We start from the raw sequence: 20,084 nt of genomic DNA, 5'->3' as shown, positions 1-20,084 counted from the left end.
GAGCTCCTGCCAACTCTCTCTTCTTACGATTAGAGTCCTTTGGGACTCTAGTCTCCTAGGTTAGACACATTTAAAGCATTGTCCCATGAGTACTTTTTACACCACACTGACGCTAGTCCTTGGTTCCTTAGAGAGCCTATCAACAAATCACAGCGTATGGTAACACTCATACATATACTTACCAAAAAAAATGTGCAGATTGTTCTTATTTTGTTAAGTTCGAGAACCAATTTCTCTGCCTTCTCATGGTTACTATTACTATTGATTCATCATATATACGAAACTTGTCTTTCTGTGAATTTGAATAAGGATAAGTTAGAGAGAGTCATGGCAGTAGTTACTTGGAAAGATTAACCTGTATGATGTTTGTGAACATACGCTATGTGTCCAAAGTGTTTACAATATTTTTGGAGCTCTATTCTATGTATGTATCTAAGCACACTTTATTTATCAATTTTCTCTGATTCAAGAATAATAATCTAAGAAAAAAGGTTATATTAAAGAGTCCAATATGATGTATGCAATACTAAGTAAATGAGCCAAATGGTAGCAAATTACAGAGAAGAGAGTGCTTAGCTTTCCTGAGAGGGTTCAGATACAGCTTAAAAAAAAAAAGTAGTATCTGAGCAAGGTTCAGAGAGATGAATCCATCATTCCCAGGCAGGGTGAGGGAAGAAAGCATTTTAGGAACAGGGAAAAGCATGTGCCTGATCATGCAAGAATAGAGAGACCTAGTACCCTGCAGTTCACATGCACCAATCTGGACAGCTGTGTTTAGGAGGGACAGGAACAAATGAGAATAGTCAGCAACAAGTGACTAAGATAATGATGGACTTTGAAGACTCTAATATGAGACTCTCTGTGAAAAAGTATGAGAGGTAATTTCAAGTAGAATGATTTGTTAGTATAATAAAGTAAGGAAATGGTAGCTACTTTCAGACAGCTGTCATACTGTAATAGGACTTACAACAGCGTGTAGCTCCAAAACAAAAGCCAAGACCACTGGGTGGAAATTGCAAGGGCAATCCATAATGGGCAGTGGTAGGCAGATTCAGGATTAACATAAAGGTCTTCTAGTGTTTATAGTTCTCACTAAAAGTGATCAAGTAGGAACAAAATAAATAACCTTCGTATTTGCTACAGAAGGGGTACTTTCAAAAAGGGAGTAATTTCACCATCATGGCCTCTGAGCATCCTTCCGTCATTAAATTTTCTCTCAGTGGCTTGGATTAGTATCTACCAAAGCAGCTCCAATACCAGGAAGACACAGAAAATGTATTGATCAAATATTAGAACCGAAGTACCCTCTGGAATTTCCATGACATACATTTGGAAAGCAACAATGCATACTATTTTATATAGCCAGCAAAAAATATATTGAGTCTGTCTTTTTTCCACTGTATATTTTTTCCTGTTCTGTGGAAGATGAATTGACCATAGAGCTTAGGGTCCATATCTGGGCTCTCTACTCTGATCCAATGGTCTATGTGTCTTTTTTTTTTTTTTTTAATTTTTCAATTTATTTATTTTCAGAAAAACAGTATTCATTATTTTTTCACCACACCCAGTGCTCCATGCCACCCATGCCCTCTATATTACCCACCACCTGGTACCCCAACCTCCCACCCCCCCGCCACTTCTGTTTTTTATACCAGTACCATACTGTCTTGGTGATCATGACTTTGTAGTAAAGCTTGAAATCAGGTAACGTGATGCCCCCAGTTTCTGTATTTTCATTGTTAGTGTATAAGAAAGCCACTGATTTCTGTACATTGACTTTGTATCCTGCCACGTTACGAATTGCTGTATGAGTTCTAGTAGTTTGGGGGTGGAGTCTTTTGGGTTTTCCATATAAAGAATCACGTCATCTGCGAAGAGAGAGAGTTTGACTTCTTCACTGCCTATTTAGATACCTTTTATTTCTCCTTGTTCTCTGATTGCTGTTGCTAGGACTTCTAATACTATGTTGAACAAGAGTGGTGAGAGTGGGCATCCTTGTCGTGTTCCTGATCTCAATGGGAAGGCTGCAGCGTTTTCCCATTGAGGATGATATTTGCTGTGGGTCTTTCATAGATAGATTTTATGAAGTTCAGAAATGTTCCCTCTATCCCTATACTTCGAAGTGTTTTAATCAGGAATGGATGCTAGATTTTGTCCAATGCTTTTTCTACATCAATTGAGAGGACCACGTGGTTCTTCTCTCTTCTCTTATTGATTTGTTCTATCACATTGATTGATTTGCGAATCCCTTGTAACCCAGGGATGAATCCCACCTGGTCATTTAATGTGCTATTCGATCCTGTTTGCTAGGATCTTTTTGAGAATCTTAGCATCCATATTCATCAGTGATATTGGTCTAAAATTAAATACAGTGGAAAAAAGACAGTCTCTTCAATAAATGGTGCTGGGAAAACTGGACAGCTATATGCAGAAGAACGAAACTCGACCATTCTCTTACACTGTACATGATAATAAACTCAAAATGGATAAAAGATCTCAATGTGAGACAGGAATCCATCAGAATCGTAGAGGAGAACACCGGCAGTAACCTGTTCGATATCAGCCACAGCAACTTCTTTCAAGATATGTCTCCAAATGCAAAGGAAACAAAAGCAAAGATGAACTTTTGGGACTTCATCAAAATCAAAGGCTTCTGCACAGCAAAGGAAACAGTAAAAAAAAACAAAGAGGCAACCCACGGAATGGGAGAAGATATTTGCAAATGACAGTACAGACAAAAGGTTGATATCCAGGATCTATAAAGAACTCCTGAAACTCAACACACACAAAACAATCATATCAAAAAATGGGCAGAAGATATGAACAGACACTTCTCCAATCAAGACATACAAATGGCTATTAGACACATGAAAAAATGTTCATCATCACTAGCCATCATGGAGATTCATATTAAAACCACATTGAGATACCACCTTACACCAGTTACAATGGCCAAAAATAGAAAGACAGGAAGCAACATGTGTTGGAGAGGATGTGGAGAAAGGGGAACCCTCTTACACTGTTGGTGGGAATGCAAGTTGGTGCAGTCACTTTGGAGAACAGTGTGGAGATTCCTCAAGAAATTATAAATAGAGCTTCCCTATGACCCTGCCATTGCATTACTGGGTATTTACCCCAAAGATACAGATGTAGTGAAAAGAAGGGCCATCTGTACCCCAGTGTTTAGAGCAGCAATGGCCACGGTCGCCAAACTGTGGAAAGAACCAAGATGCCCTTCAATGGATGAATGGATAAGAAAGGTGTCCATATACACTATGGAGTATTATGCCTCCGTCAGAAAGGAGGAATACCCAACTTTTGTGGCAAGATGGACAGGACTGGAAGAGATGATGTTGAGTGAAATAAGTCAAGCAGAGAAAGTCAATTATCATATGGTTTCACTTATTTGTGGAGCATAACAAATAGCATGGAGGACAAGGGGAGATGGAGAGGAGAAGGGAGTTGAGGGAAATTTGAAGGGGAGGTGAACCATGAGAGACTATGGACTCTGAAAAACAATCTGAGGGTTTTGAAGGGGTGGGGGGTGGTAGGTTGGGGGATCCAGGTGGTGGGTGTTGGAGAGGGCACGGGTTGCATGGAGCACTGGGTATGCTGCAAAAATAATGAATACTGTTACGCTGAAAAAATAAAAAGTATTAAAAAAATCATTGATAACTTGATAAAGTAAAATATATATATATTGAGTTACTTATTTTAAGAGATGGTATGACCCAGAATGAAATATGCTTCAGAAATAGTTTAGCTAAATTCATGGATGACAGATTCATAGTGTGTTACTGAGGAAATGGATGTCAGAGTGCAAGATTCCCATGTGAGGCCCTGGACTAAGGCAGCAAATGCCCATCTGGCAGAAGATGGGAATTCCTTCATGAAGAGGAACAATCTGGATTAAGTGGACACAATCATGCATGGTTTCTAGTTATACCCAAGGAAAGTACGGCTTGATCTTCCTATGCCAAGGAGCCTCTCTCCATTTAATATTAATTACCTTTATGAAATATTTCCTGATTATAAAAAGGACATATGCAGCTCTGCCCACTACATACAGAATTACAGCCTTAGAGACTACATACCATTACCTTTCTAAAGGCTAAATATAAATAAAAATAAACAAACATTGACTTCTGTGACAAAATACTTTTATGCATTTTAAAATAAAACATCAATTATATAGCACTTTGGTATAGAAAGGAATTCAGGTAGGTGTTCGGAAAATTAGCGTCTGTGGAATGCTATAAATAGCAGCACTATTTTTCTTTTCTTTCTTTTTTTTTTTTTTTTGCTATGAATGCCCTTCAGTTCTAAAAATAATTTTCATTTTATAGGTGACTTCTTATTTTATAAATCAATTGCACAAATAATTTCAACTATCCTGTCCAAAGAGACAGAAATGATTACATGAGCGTGATGTGTAATTTGAAACAACTGAGGTCTGACTGGTTATACTTCTCCACCACTCAGTATGACCTTCTGAGAAACTACCCTTGAGAAACACCAAGACTGGTGTCTGTACCTAGAGTGACACCCCTTGTTCACCTGCAGGCTTGTCACCAGCCGATTAACAAGGAAACATTCTGACTCACAAAAGGCTCATCACGCCATTATAAGAGTAAGGATTTTCTGCCTCAAAAGGGAAATGCTCTGTCTTTGGGAGAAACATAAAAATCCATTCATTATGAACAGCCTGAATATTCATTAGGATTCAAAGCTACAGAGGATGCGAAGAACTAACTTGCTGGGAAAAAGAAAAGGCTCTTTGTTCTTCACTGAGTAAAATGGATGATGTGAGGCCCTCATCCCCTTTCTGGCTCTCAGTGGAAGATTTCATTGGCCTTAAAAGACCCCAAACTTTCCGTGTCACATTTTACTTCTACACTGAGTTCTCACATGCTACTGTGCTAAAAGCTAAACCTTAAAATCTGGAGCTAAACCTTAAAACCTTAAAATCCAGAGCTTCTAAAATAAACAGAAATTGATCTTACAAAGTGAGGAAAGCAGGTTCCCACTTCTTGTTGAGCGTTAGGTTCTGAATGCAGGCATTCTTCCACGACTTTTGAAAATTCCTTATGTACAGCAAGGATATTTTCAATGTTTGAGAACAGCATCTACAAATAAATATAAGTGCAATAATGAAGCAGGTAAAAAAAAGTCCATGAGAGGATGGTATTCTCTTTCCAAGCTGAAAATTTCAGGGCATGCTTATCCTTTCCACCCACCCAGAGAGCAGAGGACCAATTTTGTATGGACATCCTTTCTACTCCTACACAGCTCTGGGAACCAGGAACCCATTCCTGGCTCTCAGGAAAAACCCGAGTGACTAAATCCAAGCATGACAGTCCCAAACCTATTAGTGAGAATGGGCAGCAGGTAACATAGTGCAGGCAGATTTGCTGGTAGGCTTTTCAGAGCAAAGGCTTCTTTGGTTCTGGAACGGCATCCTGGAATGGACAGCTTCCCCTCTGGAAAGGTGCTGTCTGGAAGTGATAGCTTGGACAGCTACAACGTCATTTTGCAGGGATGAGAGGAGCCATTCCTGGGGCAAAGTGGATAACCTGAATGGCAAAGTGAAGAGCTAGACAGAACCTGGCAATCTTATCGACCTCCCTGAGTCACAGGTCCTGAACCTTCTCTTCTGTCTGGAGTCCCCAAATGAGAGCTGAAGTGTCTCCAAGTCATTTGAATAATAAGTGTCTTTTGCTTGAGACCTAAAGCACACAAACTAAAATGCTCCCATGGTAAGAGAATTTGAAAGTTCATTTTTAATTTATGAAAAAATAGTCAGAAGAGCCTATAAAAATCCTTGGGAATTTTTTAATTTTTGTAAAATAAAACAGCAAATCAGCACCAAAAATAAACATCAATAATAATTTAGGCAGCTTAAATGAATAGTAATGTAGTGCAATTAATTTTCATTTACCTCCTCCCCCCTTTACAAAACCCTTCATCATTTTCCTTTCCTGCAGCCTAAAAGGAAGGGCTTATACATGTGTTTCTGAGTTGAAGACATTATGCAGACATTATCCGCACCACGGAACCACTCAAATCATTTACCCTTGCCTTCCTAAGCCACATCTGGCAATTCTCCCACTTAGGGCTCTATTCCCCCCTGCTCACAGACACTGAGGTTCTTGGTCAGGAGTTTGTTTTTCTCCCTCTTTTCAAACTGTCCTAAGGCCTTGGCAGAAAGTTGTTCCATGTCTTCTCGCCATCCTTATCAGTCTCTGTTTCTTTTCCCAAACCCTCTTTCCCTTTATCTCAGGGTTGCCCACACAAGTGGCTGGTGCAGAACTTATAGTGGAACTGAGGAGAAGCTGAAAAGCCTAGAGTAACATCCCACAGAAGAAATTTTAACTAAAAGGGAATGTGTGCTTGGGTTAAGGGCTGTCTGTGTCTCCTCACCTTTACTGTTTCTTTTGTTATATTTTTCTCAATTTTTGATGCTGCACACTGGTTCATTCTTGTAAGAATGCCTGCATAAAACAAACAAATAAAAAAAGATTTTGTGAAGGCAACATTAGGTTAGTAAAATAACAGGGTATTGATTAGAACTAAATTTTTTGTAGGAAGCCAGAGTTTAAAAACCCAATAACTACTGAGAATAATAGTTTTGTTGTAAAAAGTGAAACCCTGGTTCACAGTGGTTTTTCCCTGGGAATTATATCCTTCAGAATTTGGGGGCAAGACCAAAAGTGACCATGTATATACATGAACTAAATTTATCCATCACGATCTCATTGTTCTGTGGTAAACAGGAGTCAAATGTTTCCTAAACTTCTAAGTCTTGTGAAGCACATAACACCAAGATCTAATGAAAAATGGGATTTCTGATTTTTAAAAAAGGGGAGGGGTCAGAAATTCCAAGGTGATCCTTTGGAACTAAGATAGACTGAGATAGACTGAGGGAAGAAATAGGGAGTCAAAGATAGAAAGAGAATGAAAGAGAAAGAGAGAAAGAAAGTGACTCTTCAAGAAGGAATGAAACAATTTCCCTTCCCTTCCTAACTACCCCCTGCCAAGTTTTAGAAAGCCAGATTTTGCATTTCTGGGATCAGGTCAGGGCTCTCCAAAGCCCTATGGTAGGCAGAAAAGTTCCTTAGTATTTCAAAGATCTGGACTCTCCTTAATAAGTCATTAATTAAACTTGGACCCATGACCAAGTAAGCTATTATTTTTGCAAACGAAGAAAAGAGTAGAAAGAACTTTTTATATTGGGCCTTAAAAGAGAAAGTTTGGAAGGAAAAGGAGAAGTGACTTTCCATGCAGTCACTTGTGTCCTCAAGACATTGCTCATTAGCCACCTAGTAACCAGGTGAAATCATTGTTTCCCTGTCTGTCTTAAGAACTTCAAGTACTACCAGCCAAGTTGGGGTATGAGTACATAGCCCATCAATCCCCAGGGCACACAGAGTCTCCAAGGAACCTCTGGATACTAATATCAAACAAATGAAGATTAAAGTAAGAATCCCATTTTTGACATGCTATATTTACAAAGACTTAAGAGATTAAGAAAACCCTCTCTGCTTGCCTCTCTGCCTACTTGTGATCTCTCTCTCTCTGTCAATAAATAAAATATTTAAAAAAGAAAGAGAGATTAAGAAAACCCAGTATTGCTCATAATGTTCCAAATCACCCTCAAGCACACTGGAGTAAGAATATGAAATGGCACAGGGGCGCCTCAGTGGCTCAGTTGATTAAGCATCCAACTCTTGATTTCAGCTCAGGTCCTGATCTCTGAGTTGTGAGATGGAGCCACACATCAAGCTCTGGGCTGAGTGTGAAGCCTACTTAAGATTCTCTTTCTCCCTCTGTCTCTGCCCCTCCCCCTTCCCTCTCTAAAAAAAGGGGGGGGGTATAAAATGGCACAACATATCTGGGAATAACTTGACCATATATCTCAAATTTTTAAATGGGCATACCCTTTAACCCAGAAATTCTTACCTCCAAGAATTTATCCCAAGAAAGCTTTTCAGATAAGATGAAATATTAATTACAAAAGTGAAAACATTGGAAACAACATAAATGCCCATTCAAAAGGGAATCATTTATATAATGGTACATGCAAATTACAAAATACTATGCAGAACTATAATCATAAGTGGAATGTGACCAAAATTTCATAGAAATATGTGTAAATAGATGTCTATAAAATATTGTTTCATGAACAAATTTATCAAACAGCTTTCTTGATAGGTACACACTTATATGTACACACAAATACATATTACACACACAAGCATATAGGCATAAATATACTTGTGTAATGGCAGTGTGCATTCATACTAAGAAAAAATATGTAGCACATATCAAAATGCAACAGTGGTTAAAGTGACCTTTGTATACCTCCTTATGCACAGAATATTTGGCTGTGAGCATACTGTAACATTAGTAAAAAGAAAAGCAAAACTATTAAAAAAAATGAGCCATAGGACCTCATTCCTAGCATTAGCTTCAAACTCATCTCTATTCCTGATTCAATTAGTTCATGTTTCAGTCTATAATTACAAAGCCACATCAATACTAACAGCCTCAACAGAATGAAATAATTCAGCTGAATTAAATAAACTTAATAAGAAAGTAATGGATGTCTTGTCCTTGTTTTTTTAATTGGAAACTTGTGATATGATTTTTGAACTATTATCTAGAGTTAAGTAAAATTACTCATGAAAAGAGATTTCAAATTTTCTGACTTTGCCCATTTTAATCACTATCAGTCTCATTTTTAATTTTAGATTTGGTTTTGTACACTCATATCAAAAAGGCTCCATCAGTTCTTTCCACTTAGTCTTAAAATAACATGGTGGTGTAGTCGCCTAGTTTACATTTCATGTTGACCACACAGTAAACAGGTAACCTCTCATGCAAGCAAAACCGAAAGTTCACCTCTACATTTATAAACCTTTTCTTAGGAGCTAAACTCAGTCACATTCTGAAGCCCATGAATTAAAGTAAGGAGACAGTACGAATGGATCAAAATATGAGTTAGAAAGGCACATACACACTAAGAAAGTAAACTGTATCTTCACCTGACTTTTTATCTTCTTAGCCTCTGTGACAACATGGAACTTTTTGTTTAACTGTATATGAAAGAAAACCTGGAAATTGTTAACATTTCTGATGAGGCATTTGTCTTTCATTTAATACACACCGTTCAGTCAGATTTCAGATAGTTTGCCTAGAGCACAAAATCACTAAAACTGACATTCTTAACAAAACATGTAAGTCTTCTTTCCCTAAGATAAAGAAAAATAACATGTTTTCAGAATCCTCTTGTAAAAACCAGCATCTACAAAGTCCTTTCAGTCTTTGTAATTGGAGCATTTAATTTTTCTCCAATTAGTCATTAATACCCTAAATACAAAAATACATGAGAGATTTCATACACTGTTTTATCTCTGCATTCGTTAATTCCTATTGGTCCAGAGTTTCATCAGAATTAGGTCATCTTCACTTTGATATGAATACATTGAAAGTAAGTACTGGAAAAAGCTTGTAATGCCAGTGGTTCTCAAGCTTTTTATTGTGCATGAAATTTGGAGAGTTTCTTCTAATTGCAGATTGCCCTATCCCCAGAAGGTCTGACTCAGCAGACTAGTTGAGGACCCAGAAATCTGCACGTTGGTAAGTTCCCCAGATGATTCTGATATAGTTGGTATAGAGACCACATCTGATGAACACTCCTGTGAGTTTATTCTTCCAAAGACTAAAGAAACAGACCACGAAGAAATAAGTGAGTCTCAATAGCAAAAATGGGTTCAGTTATTTCTTCTTTATTTTCAAACCCTATGTCAGCTCCCTCTATTCACAATAACCTCTGGATCTGCCACTTGGTGTTCCTGATCATCATACCAGAGGATACCGTTTGGACCATGAACCTCAAATATGGGCTGCATAAACGGGGCATAATATGTCTGAAGGCTAGGGAGATGCAGAGACCAGTGACCTAAGACAGACTACATTGCATTTGGAAGAGGTGAGGCTCACAGTTACCCTTTCTTGTGCCTTCCAGCTTGCAGGTGTGTCAGCATGAACTCAATTTGCCAGCATTCAGCTAACAATGATTACACAACACATTCCTAGATTCACTGCAGTCAGGGGCTTCTCTTTCCCTACACCAAGAACAGAATTCTTCATCTCCTCTTCAGTTTCTTCCATTTTGTTTTTTCCCTACCATGTATTTGGTAAAACGGGATAAATGCCATATATTAATTAAAGCTTAAGAAAGCTAAAAATGTCACAAATGTGCAACCAAGAGAGTAAAAGAAGGAAGAAAACTCATGAGGATAAAAGAGAGAGAAAACAGCAATTCCCTTCCTCCGTGTCTGCCCATATGGGCCACTGCTTGTTGAAAGGGTAAGACAAACTCCACGATGAATTTCATTCTCAGAATGTACCAGTTTACTTTATAATTCTGATGTACTAATTTATCTCCTTCAACTCATTTTTGTCCTCCCCACTCTTCCTGTCAGGCACGCACAGTAGATCACTCTTAAAAGTCACACAGACATGTTCATTGCTATAACATTTTCAGATAGTTGTGGATATTCTTCTTTAATACAACACCAAACTTCATTAAGTGGTCATTTCTTAAAGGGTAGTCATGATTTTTAATCTGAAACCAATGATATCAGTGAACTCTCCACACTCTGTTGCATTAAAACCAACTAATCTATCTGCAGTTTGAAGGGATGTATTACATATGCTTGATGCTGTACTTTTTTTTTTTTTTTAGCAATGATTCACTGGGAGTTAAATATATCTTCAAGATATTAACACATTTTGTTATTTTATATCAAAGAAAACCCACCATCACAATAGTTAATATCACTATCCAACTCATTAGAAAAATCTGTAGGTATTTGGAAAGTATCCAGCTCATAGATATAAATTTTCCAAAACTCGAAGTTTACTTGCAAACTTGAATTTATCATCATCAACAAGTACTATCAGTTGTTTTCCTTGAGGTGAAAAGCTTACTTTATTCTTTTTTTTTGAAAAAAAGTATCTGCCAAATGCCTGAGTGCCCTGAAACTGAAACATAGTTTATCTCACAGTTGTTATTTCAAGTAAATATAATGTTCCATAGCAACTCAATCACAAATTCTAGTCCCTGGAGACAACCATATTTTTGAGTATGCAGCAGAAGTACTAGATATACTTCCCATTTCATCACACAGAATATTAAAAAGGCACATGCTCAAGAGTCAGGACTTAATAAAACTCATATTTTTTACAGCTTTAAGTGAAATTGGCATCCCCTTGTCACTCCCTCATGAGGGAGGACCAGGAAGTATGTAGTAGCTCCTAGTAGAATTTGGTGTCACTGCTCGATTCACACTAAAACATCAGCAGTTTTACACATGACTGATTTTCCCCCACCAGTGTGAGCAACAGCACAGTGGGGCAGAAAAAAGCAAATTAAGTCTTAGTCTTAGTATTACCACAAGAATAGCTTTGACCTTCTATATTCTCCAAAAGGATTTTGCAAAACCCCAAGAAACTGCAAAGCACACACTGAGAACCACTGTTTTAGGCATATAAAACATATCAAATAAACAAAATAGTCAAGAATTTCTGCTCTTATTCCAGTGGGAGGAGGCAGACAATACACAATAAACATATATTCAGCATATGAGAAGCTAGGTGCTAAAACTGAGCAATGATCTTACTGTAATAATAAAAACCTATCTACACACATTTGAAAAAAATAATAATTATTAAATGTTACCAAACATTTAAATTACACCAAGTCTCTGCAATCTCTTTCAGAAGACATGAATAGAAGAAATATTTCCTCACTTTTTTTATGAGGCCAACATCACACTAATACCAAAACCAAAGACTTCACAAGAAAATAACAGACCAATATCTCTTATAAGTATAAAAGTTCTAAGCAATATATTAACAAATAAAAGCCACAAATGTCTAAAAACAATTGTACTCCTCAACCAAGGGGAATTTACCATAGGTATGCAAAGCTGGTTCAAAATTCTAAAATCAGCTAATGAAATCCATCACATTACCAGTCTAAAAAGAAAAATCATATGATCTCATCAAAAGATGAAGTAAAAAGCATTTGACAATTCCAACACCCACTCATTACAAATACTCAGTAAACTAAAAATACAAGGGAATGTCCTCAACATTATTTAAAAAAATCTTAAAAAAAAAAACCCTACAGCTAACATCATATATAAAGTGAGAAAATAGAAAATTTCCCATTACAATCAGGACCAAGGCAAGAATGTCTCCTGTCACCACTCCTTTTCAGCATTGTCCTCTGTTTCCTAGCTAATATAATAAGACAAAAAGGGAAGTAAAAGGCATATAGGTTGGAAAGGAAAAACAAAACTGTCTTTATTCACAAATGATATGATTATCTATGTGGGAAATGAAAAAGAATCAACAAAAAAACCTCCTGGAACTTAGAAGCAATTATAGCAAAGTTGCAGGATACATGGTTAATATACAAAATTCACTCACTTTCCTCTGTGCCAGCAATGAACAAATGGAACTGAAATTAAAAAAAAAAAACACAATACCATTTATATTAGCACCTCCAAAAATGAAATACTTAGTTATAAATCTAACAAAATATGTACAACAGGAGGAAAGCCACAAAACTCTGATAAAAATATACCAAAAAAGACTAAATAAGTGGAGAGAGGTAGTCCACATTAATGGATAGGAAGACTTGGTAATGTCAAGATGCTAGTTCTTCCCAACCTGGTTTAACACAACTTTAATCAAAATTCTAGCAAGTTCTTTTGTGGGTATCAACAAAATGATAAGTTTATATGGAGAATGAAAAGACTCAGAATTGCCAAAACAGTACTAAAAAATAAGAAAAAAGTCAGAAGACTGACACTACTTGATTTCAAGGCTTATTATAAAGCCATAATCAAAACAATATGGATTTGGTTAAAGAACAAATAGATAAATGAAATACAACAGAGAGCCCAGAAACAGACTCACACAAATATAGTTCAACTAAGCTTTGACAAAGGAGCAAAGGCTATGCTATACATTGGAGAAAGGATAGTCTTTCTAACAGTGCTGGGAACAACTGGACATCCACATGTAAAAAGACAAAAATAATCATCATCATCATCTAGACACAGACTTTACATCCTTCAGAAGAATTAGCTCAAAATGGATCAGACCCAAATATAAAATACAAAACCATAAAGTGCCTAGAATTAACATAGGGGAAAATTTCTAGGTGACACCACCGATGGGGATGACTTTTTAAGATGTAACACCAAAGGTATGATTCATGAAAAAAATAATTGACAATCCAGACATCATTAAAATTAAAAACTTTTCCTCTGTGAATGACAAGAGAAGAAGACAAGCCACAATCCAGGAAGTATTTCCCTAAGAATTATATGACACATGTGATTAAAAAAAAAAAAAAAAAACCATTGTCCAAAAGGTACAAAGTAAAACTCAACAATACAAAAGTCAACAATGAAATTAAAAAATGGGCAGAACTGAACAGACCCCCCACCAAAGAAGATATACTCATGGCAGATAAGCATATGAAAAGGTATTCAAATCTAGTGTCATTAGGCAGCTGCAAATTAAAACAATGAGATACTACACACCTATCAGAAAGGACAAAATCCAAAATACTCAGAGTGCCAAAAGCTGGCAGGATGGCGAATAATCAGAAACTCTCACTGATTGCTGGTGGGAATGCAAACTGATACAGCCACTTTTGGAAACAGTTGGCATATTCTTCCCATAAATGTTCTTACCATGCCAATTCAAGGATCGTGTTCCTTAGAACTTACCTAAATGAGCTGAAAATTTATCCATAACAAAACCTGCACCTAGAAGTTCATAGCAGCTGTATTCATAAATGACAAAAGTTGGAAGCAATCAAGATGTCCTTCAGTAAGTAAATGGATAAAGGCATCCAAACAATGGAATATTCTCAACCTAAAAAAGAAATGAGCATGATCTGGCCCCTCCCTCCTCTTGTATTCTGTCTCATCCCAGCTTCCCCATTCTGGACCTCTGCCCAACCACAGCCACCTCTCTGCGCCTTCCCAGAAAGCCACACCTACTTTCCACCTTGACACCTTTTCACAACTTTCTTCCTCTGCCTAAAACCCACTTCATCAGGCTGCCTCCTGCTGTCACTCACTCCTAAGCTTCAGGTCTCTCATGGCCATCCAGTCTAAGTGTTCCCTTTCCCACCCTCTATCATTACCTATCTACCCCATTACTCCACTTTATCTACCCTATGGCACTACCTGCTCCTCCATGTCCCATTTTATGTATTAGTTTACTAGTCTCCCACATTCATACCAGAGCTTTGTGAAGGCAGTCTATCTGTTTTGTTCACTTGGGTTTCCCCAGTGTCTCCCAACAATGCCTAGCACTTGGTAAGCACTCAATAAGTTTAGTGGTATAAGTAAAAAATATTTTCTTCACTAGATCTTCGTTTCTAAAGACCACCAGACTGTGTAGTATTAATTCCCCTATTGTATTATCTTCCCAGCTATTAGAATATATCTAATCATCAGCAACTTAGAGTATAAAAATATCATACAATTGCTTTTCTTTTTCATCATCATATACCAGGGTATCTCAATATTAACACTCTGGACACTTGCGCCAGAAAAATATTGGTTGTGGGGTTTGTCCTTACATGTAGGATGTTTAAGAGTTTCATGGCCTGCACTGACTAGATGCTAACAGCAACTACCATCCCAGTTGCAACAACCAAAAATGTCTCTCCACATTGCCATGACTCAGCACCACCACAGTGGTGCATCCCTGGTATATACAATCCTAAAATACCTATAGCACTGTTAAGAAGATTCACAAATTTGAGACTAAAAGCGTCTGCATTATCAACATCTCTGGGCTACATTATAAAAATAAGTAATTTTTTCTGGCTTCCTGGGCTTTAGCAATGTCCCACAATGATTTCATTAGATTATAAGTAAAAAGTCCACCACATTTTTATAAAATTATTAGGCAGAGTTTAAAGTTCCTTTCAAACAAAGCGGAATTTTTAAAGCTCCCTTTGTTGTGTAGTTTCAACTCAGACACAATGAACAACAATTATAAAATACTTTGAGTTTGCATGTCTGTTCTCCATCAGACTATATGATGCTACAGAAAATGTATGGGCAGCATGTTTTCATCTTTTGGAACAGATATTAGTTTGTCCCTAGATTGCCATGACAACATTCTATCCATATAAAACTCCAAAAACTGAGAGAATAATAAATCACTTGTCACTTGTTCAGTAGCACTGAAGACTGACCCTCTTGGGCATCTATCTCTCTACAAACCATTAAAAGAAAATATATATGCCACCCTGGGTTACTCAGATAGATGCCTAAAAATATCACAGTGATACCAAACACTATGTCAATATCCAGACCAAAAAAACCTTGGAATGTTGGTGTTTTTTCATGATTCAGAACCAAAAGGATTTATTATGTCATATTTGTTGAGAGCCTATTAATATATACTTAATTTCCCACAAAAAGATGTTTTATTCTTTCTCAAAACAACTATTATTTCAAAATTAAAATCACCAACATCTAGGCGAAGATAATTTTTCACCATACAACCATACTTTTTAAACTTCCTGGGCTGAAACTTCCCCGGGATTTGAGGATAATTAAAACATTATTTAGTGTCTTCTGTTTGACCTCAATGTGTTAAAAGGCAGCATGACAGAACTGTGCTCTTCAGGACTTCTCAGGGTAAAGAATTCATGAAGGATCAGCATGTCATCGGTACTCTAACTACATACAAGGCACAAGATTTTAAGGGTGGCTAAGAGGTGGCTAGAAAGCCACTAGTGAAAATGGACAGAAGATGAAGGAAAAACCACAACCATGATCAATGGAATCTCGGAGATGCATAAAATTGAACGAAGAGTAAAAATCAGAATTTTATTAAGTGATTTTAATAACATACCAAAATAAAAGCAAACTTTTCTGAATTGTGTTTTTTGTCAACTTTTGTTACTTTGTTAAGTTTTTGTTTTTCTCTTGTGTTTCTGTGATTTCAGTTCCTGCCGTCTCATCCTCACCACTCAACCCATAAAAGTAGATTAATAATAGCCATCTTTTTTGGATATTTAAATTCCATTGACTTAAGGCAATGAGTTAAGTCTAAAGCAGAGATTGAAAGAAGTGGAGGTATTTTTGAACATAACACAACTGGTTAAGATATTGTTTTAACAGCTTCCGTTTAATAAGAACATTTACATAAAAATCAATCATTACAGTCCCTCTTCAAACACTAGAAAAAAAAAAAAATCAACCCAGGTTCCAGATTCCTGAATGGCAGCAATAGGCTGGAGCAAAAGCAACCACAAGTTCCCTTCCCTCCCTGCAGTCATCACTATTCCCTGTTACCCCCAGACCAAAACTAAATGGCAATTTTTTTTTTTTTTTCCAACACTAGTGGGTTAAGCCGCTGCCTTTGGCTGGGGTCATGATCTCAGGGTCCTGGGATCGAGTCCCGCATCGGGCTCTCTGCTCAGCAGGGAGCCTGCTTCCTTCTCTCTCTCTCTCTCTCTCTCTCTCTCTCTGCCTGCCTCTCAGTGTACTGGTAATTTCTCTCTGTCAAATAAATAAATAAAATCTTTAAAAAAAAAATATGGGTATGTAATTTACATAAAATTCATTTTACTGATTTTTGAGACTTAGAAATCTCTGTGGCCCTTTAAATTTTCAGCACATAATCTTGAGGTTTTGCCAAGGCCCTGTTGGCTTTTATAAAGCTTTCTTTAATAGTAATCTGTCTGTTGGGGTCCGTGATCAAAGGAATGAAACCAACGCAAAGCGAAAGTCAAGCAAAGCGAAAGTCAAGCAAAGCTTTACTTCACACCAAGCATCGAAAATCAAACCAACCAGTTGGGGCCCTCTCATACAAAGAGGTGACGAGGACCAGGACACGGACCCTGGCGGTTCCCCTCACCGAGCGAGGCGGTTCCCCTCACCCGGGAAGGCAGTTCCCCTCACCCCGCGAGGCGGTTCCCCTCACCCGGCGAGGCGAGAGGAGGCCAGGCTGCTACCCCCTACCCATTGAGGTGAGGCCAGGCCAGGCCGCTCCCCTTACCTGGCGAGGTGAGACCAGGCCAGGCCAGGCCAGGCTGCTCCCCTTACCCAGCGAGGGGAGGCCAGGCCAGACCACTCCCCTTACCTGGTGAGGCCAGGCCGCTCCCATTACCCAGCGAGGCGAGGCCGCTCCCTGTTGAGGCCCATGACACTCCCAATGACCCTGACAATCCCAACAACCCCAACGACCCCAATGCTACCACTACTACCCAGACGACTATCACTACTTCCCTGCCTTGCAGACTAATCTTTATAGAGGTGGTTGAGCCCCGCCCACACACATGGCCAATGAGACTGCAACAAACAGGGAAAACTGCAGTCACCCGCCCTCAGCAATACCGGTGGCCAATTAAATTCCAACTTACCACAGCAAATATATGCGTGCCCCACTGATTGGATGTCTCCAACCGACCTGCCCCGCCCCCAGATCTGGGGCCTGCAAGCAAGTTACTCCAGGAGGGTCAGGGTCAACCCAAGCCCACAAGGAAATGGCTCCCTCTGGCGGATGGGGCCCTTTTAATTCCATACTTCTAACTTCTATTTGATTTTATTTTCGAAGTTTGCTTATTTTTAGTAATCTCTACACCCAAGGTGGGACTTCAAGTCAGCACCCTGAGATCAAGTCGCATGGTCCCCTGACTGAGCCCGGAGAGTTTAAAATGTTTTAAAATGGCACATGGTCTTAAAGTATTAGAGTGAAAAAGTCCCCAGATGAGAAGAGAAAAAGCTTAAAGAAATAGCACGAAGAAAATTGGAGCCTATTTACTTAACATCTGTTTTTCCAAGGCATTAACAATTACATTAATTCTAACATAAAGTTTACATTTTTTTTTCGGATGGGTCTGTCATTTTACTTTATCAACCTGTGTGAGTTCTGTCCATACCAAGATCATTTAGCAGATCACTGAAATCAAAGCCATAGTGTGGCCTTACTCCACATACATTGTTCAACTTTCATTAGTACTTTGTGCTCTAAGTCCTCTCAAGGATTATAGATGGGCTGCAGTCTCTAGAAACACCTTACAGATTGATCTTGAATTAATTTTTTTCTACCTTCTTTGCATTTGTTAGTTTTTAAATTTCTGAAATGTTTAGAAAATAGGACTGAAGAGATTGATTGACATGAACCACATTTGAGGGCAAACCTGGAATTCTGAGCAGAAAAGATCCAATACTATATGACAATATGGAATATACATATATTTTAGCAAACAATAGCACCCCCTCCAAACAAATACCTTGACTTATTTGTTTTGAAACCAAGGAATTTTCTTGAAGTTAGCATTAGTTGGCTTGATTTACTGTTAAGAGAGGAGCAAAAATGGGATGTGGGGGTTTACCCTTTAGTTATTTTTTCTCTAGTGTTAGGAATAAATAAAACCACTGTAGATGTAATAGATCTACCACAGTAGATGCTGTGGTTGCAGCAGTAGTGGCAGAAATACCAGTCAGCATTTATTTGGCTCTGATTATGCACTGACACTGTGCTAAGTGCCGACAAAAATTACCTCTGTGAATTCTTTTCACCTCTCTGTGAGGTAAGTACTATTATTCTTTTGAAAGATTTATTTATTTATTTAAGAGAGAACAAGAATAAGACAGAGAGACAGAGAGAAAGCCAAAGAGCATGCACCCATAAGCAGCGGTAGGGGCAGGGGGGTGCAGAGAATATCAAGCAGATTCCTTGCTGAGTGCAGACCTGGATGTGGGGCTTACCCCAGGACCCTGAGATAGTGACCTGAGTCAAAAACAAAAAGCCAGAGACTCAACCAACTAAGCCACCCAAACATCCCAAAGTACTAATATTTTTAACCTAATTTAATGTGTGAGGAAACCAAGGCTCAGAGCTTTGGCTGCATTCCCTGCCTATGAGCCATCCTGTATCTGCGTAGGTGTGTAGTAGGTGTTTATAGGTGTATTGAGGAGGATTAGCTCTGAGGGGTTTCAAAACAGCAAAGAATAAACATTGGGCACTTCTTAATCTTATTTATTTAGTTGTTTTTTTCCTGAAGTTTGGTGTCTCACTGACCATTCTGGAAAAAGACATCAATCACCCAAAACAATACAAGGAATACAAGATCATCATGAATCAAATGATACTTTGAATATATAAGCCAAAAGAAATTTATTGCCAAAAAATCACTTTATCAAAAAATATTAATAGTTTAAAATAAAATAAAATGACAGGCCAATCTGAAAAAAAGTTCTACAGAAAACTCAGGTACAGAAAGAAGACTAATACTCTTGGAGTTGCCTTAGCTCTTCTGAATACTATTAATTCTTTATAGCACCAAGAGAACCATTAAACAAACATGGTGCATTAGGCGAGACTATAAAACAAAAATTAAAATCTACATTGAGGTCCTTCATCCATTTTGAGTCTATTTTTGTGTGTGGTGTAAGGAAATGGTCCAATTTCATTTTTCTACATGTGGCCGTCCAATTTTCCCAGCACCATTTATTGAAGAGGCTGTCTTTTTTCCATTGGACATTCTTTCCTGCTTTGTCGAAGATTAGTTGACCATAGATTTGAGGGTCTATTTCTGGGCTCTCTATTCTGTTCCATTGATCTATGGGTCTGTTTTTGTGCCAGTACCATGCTGTCTTGATGATGACAGCTTTGTAATAGAGCTTGAAGTCCGGAATTGTGATGCCACCAACGTTGGCTTTCTTTTTCAATATCCCTTTGGCTATTCGAGGTCTTTTCTGGTTCCATATAAATTTTAGCATTATTTGTTCCATTTCTTTGAAAAAGATGGATGGTACTTTGATAGGAATTGCATTAAATGTGTAGATTGCTTTAGGTAGCATAGACATTTTCACAATATTTATTCTTCCAATCCAGGAGCATGGAACATTTTTCCATTTCTTTGTGTCTTCCTCAATTTCTTTCATGAGTACTTTATAGTTTTCTGAGTATAGATTCTGTGTCTCTTTGGTTAGGTTTATTCCTAGGTATCTTATGGTTTG

At 37.9% G+C, this 20,084-nt stretch overlaps 1 protein-coding gene across 3 annotated transcripts in view; it reads right to left on the bottom strand.

The window, feature by feature from the left end:
• Positions 1–20,084, bottom strand: part of LOC309859431 (phosphatidylinositol 3,4,5-trisphosphate-dependent Rac exchanger 2 protein-like) — a 112,260-nt gene that overhangs the window by 34,886 nt on the left and 57,290 nt on the right. The window contains exons 1-4 of one of the 3 annotated variants that reach the window (XM_082720089.1): positions 13,815–14,362; positions 6,421–6,491; positions 5,004–5,126; positions 183–292 (exon numbers count right to left, since the gene is read on the bottom strand). The gene's annotated coding sequence lies outside the window, so the exon portion shown is untranslated. Of the gene's footprint in view, positions 1–182; positions 293–5,003; positions 5,127–6,420; positions 6,495–13,814; positions 14,363–20,084 lie in introns of those variants that run through there. The other 2 variants (XR_014308687.1, XM_082720090.1) reach the window with 2 other exon arrangements.

Source organism: Mustela nivalis (genome assembly GCF_964662115.1).
Source record: "Mustela nivalis genome assembly, chromosome: 2".
Taxonomy (NCBI): Eukaryota; Metazoa; Chordata; class Mammalia; order Carnivora; family Mustelidae; genus Mustela; species Mustela nivalis.
Note: the sequence above shows the minus strand (reverse complement) of the source record. Positions and strands in the feature narration are given on the sequence as shown.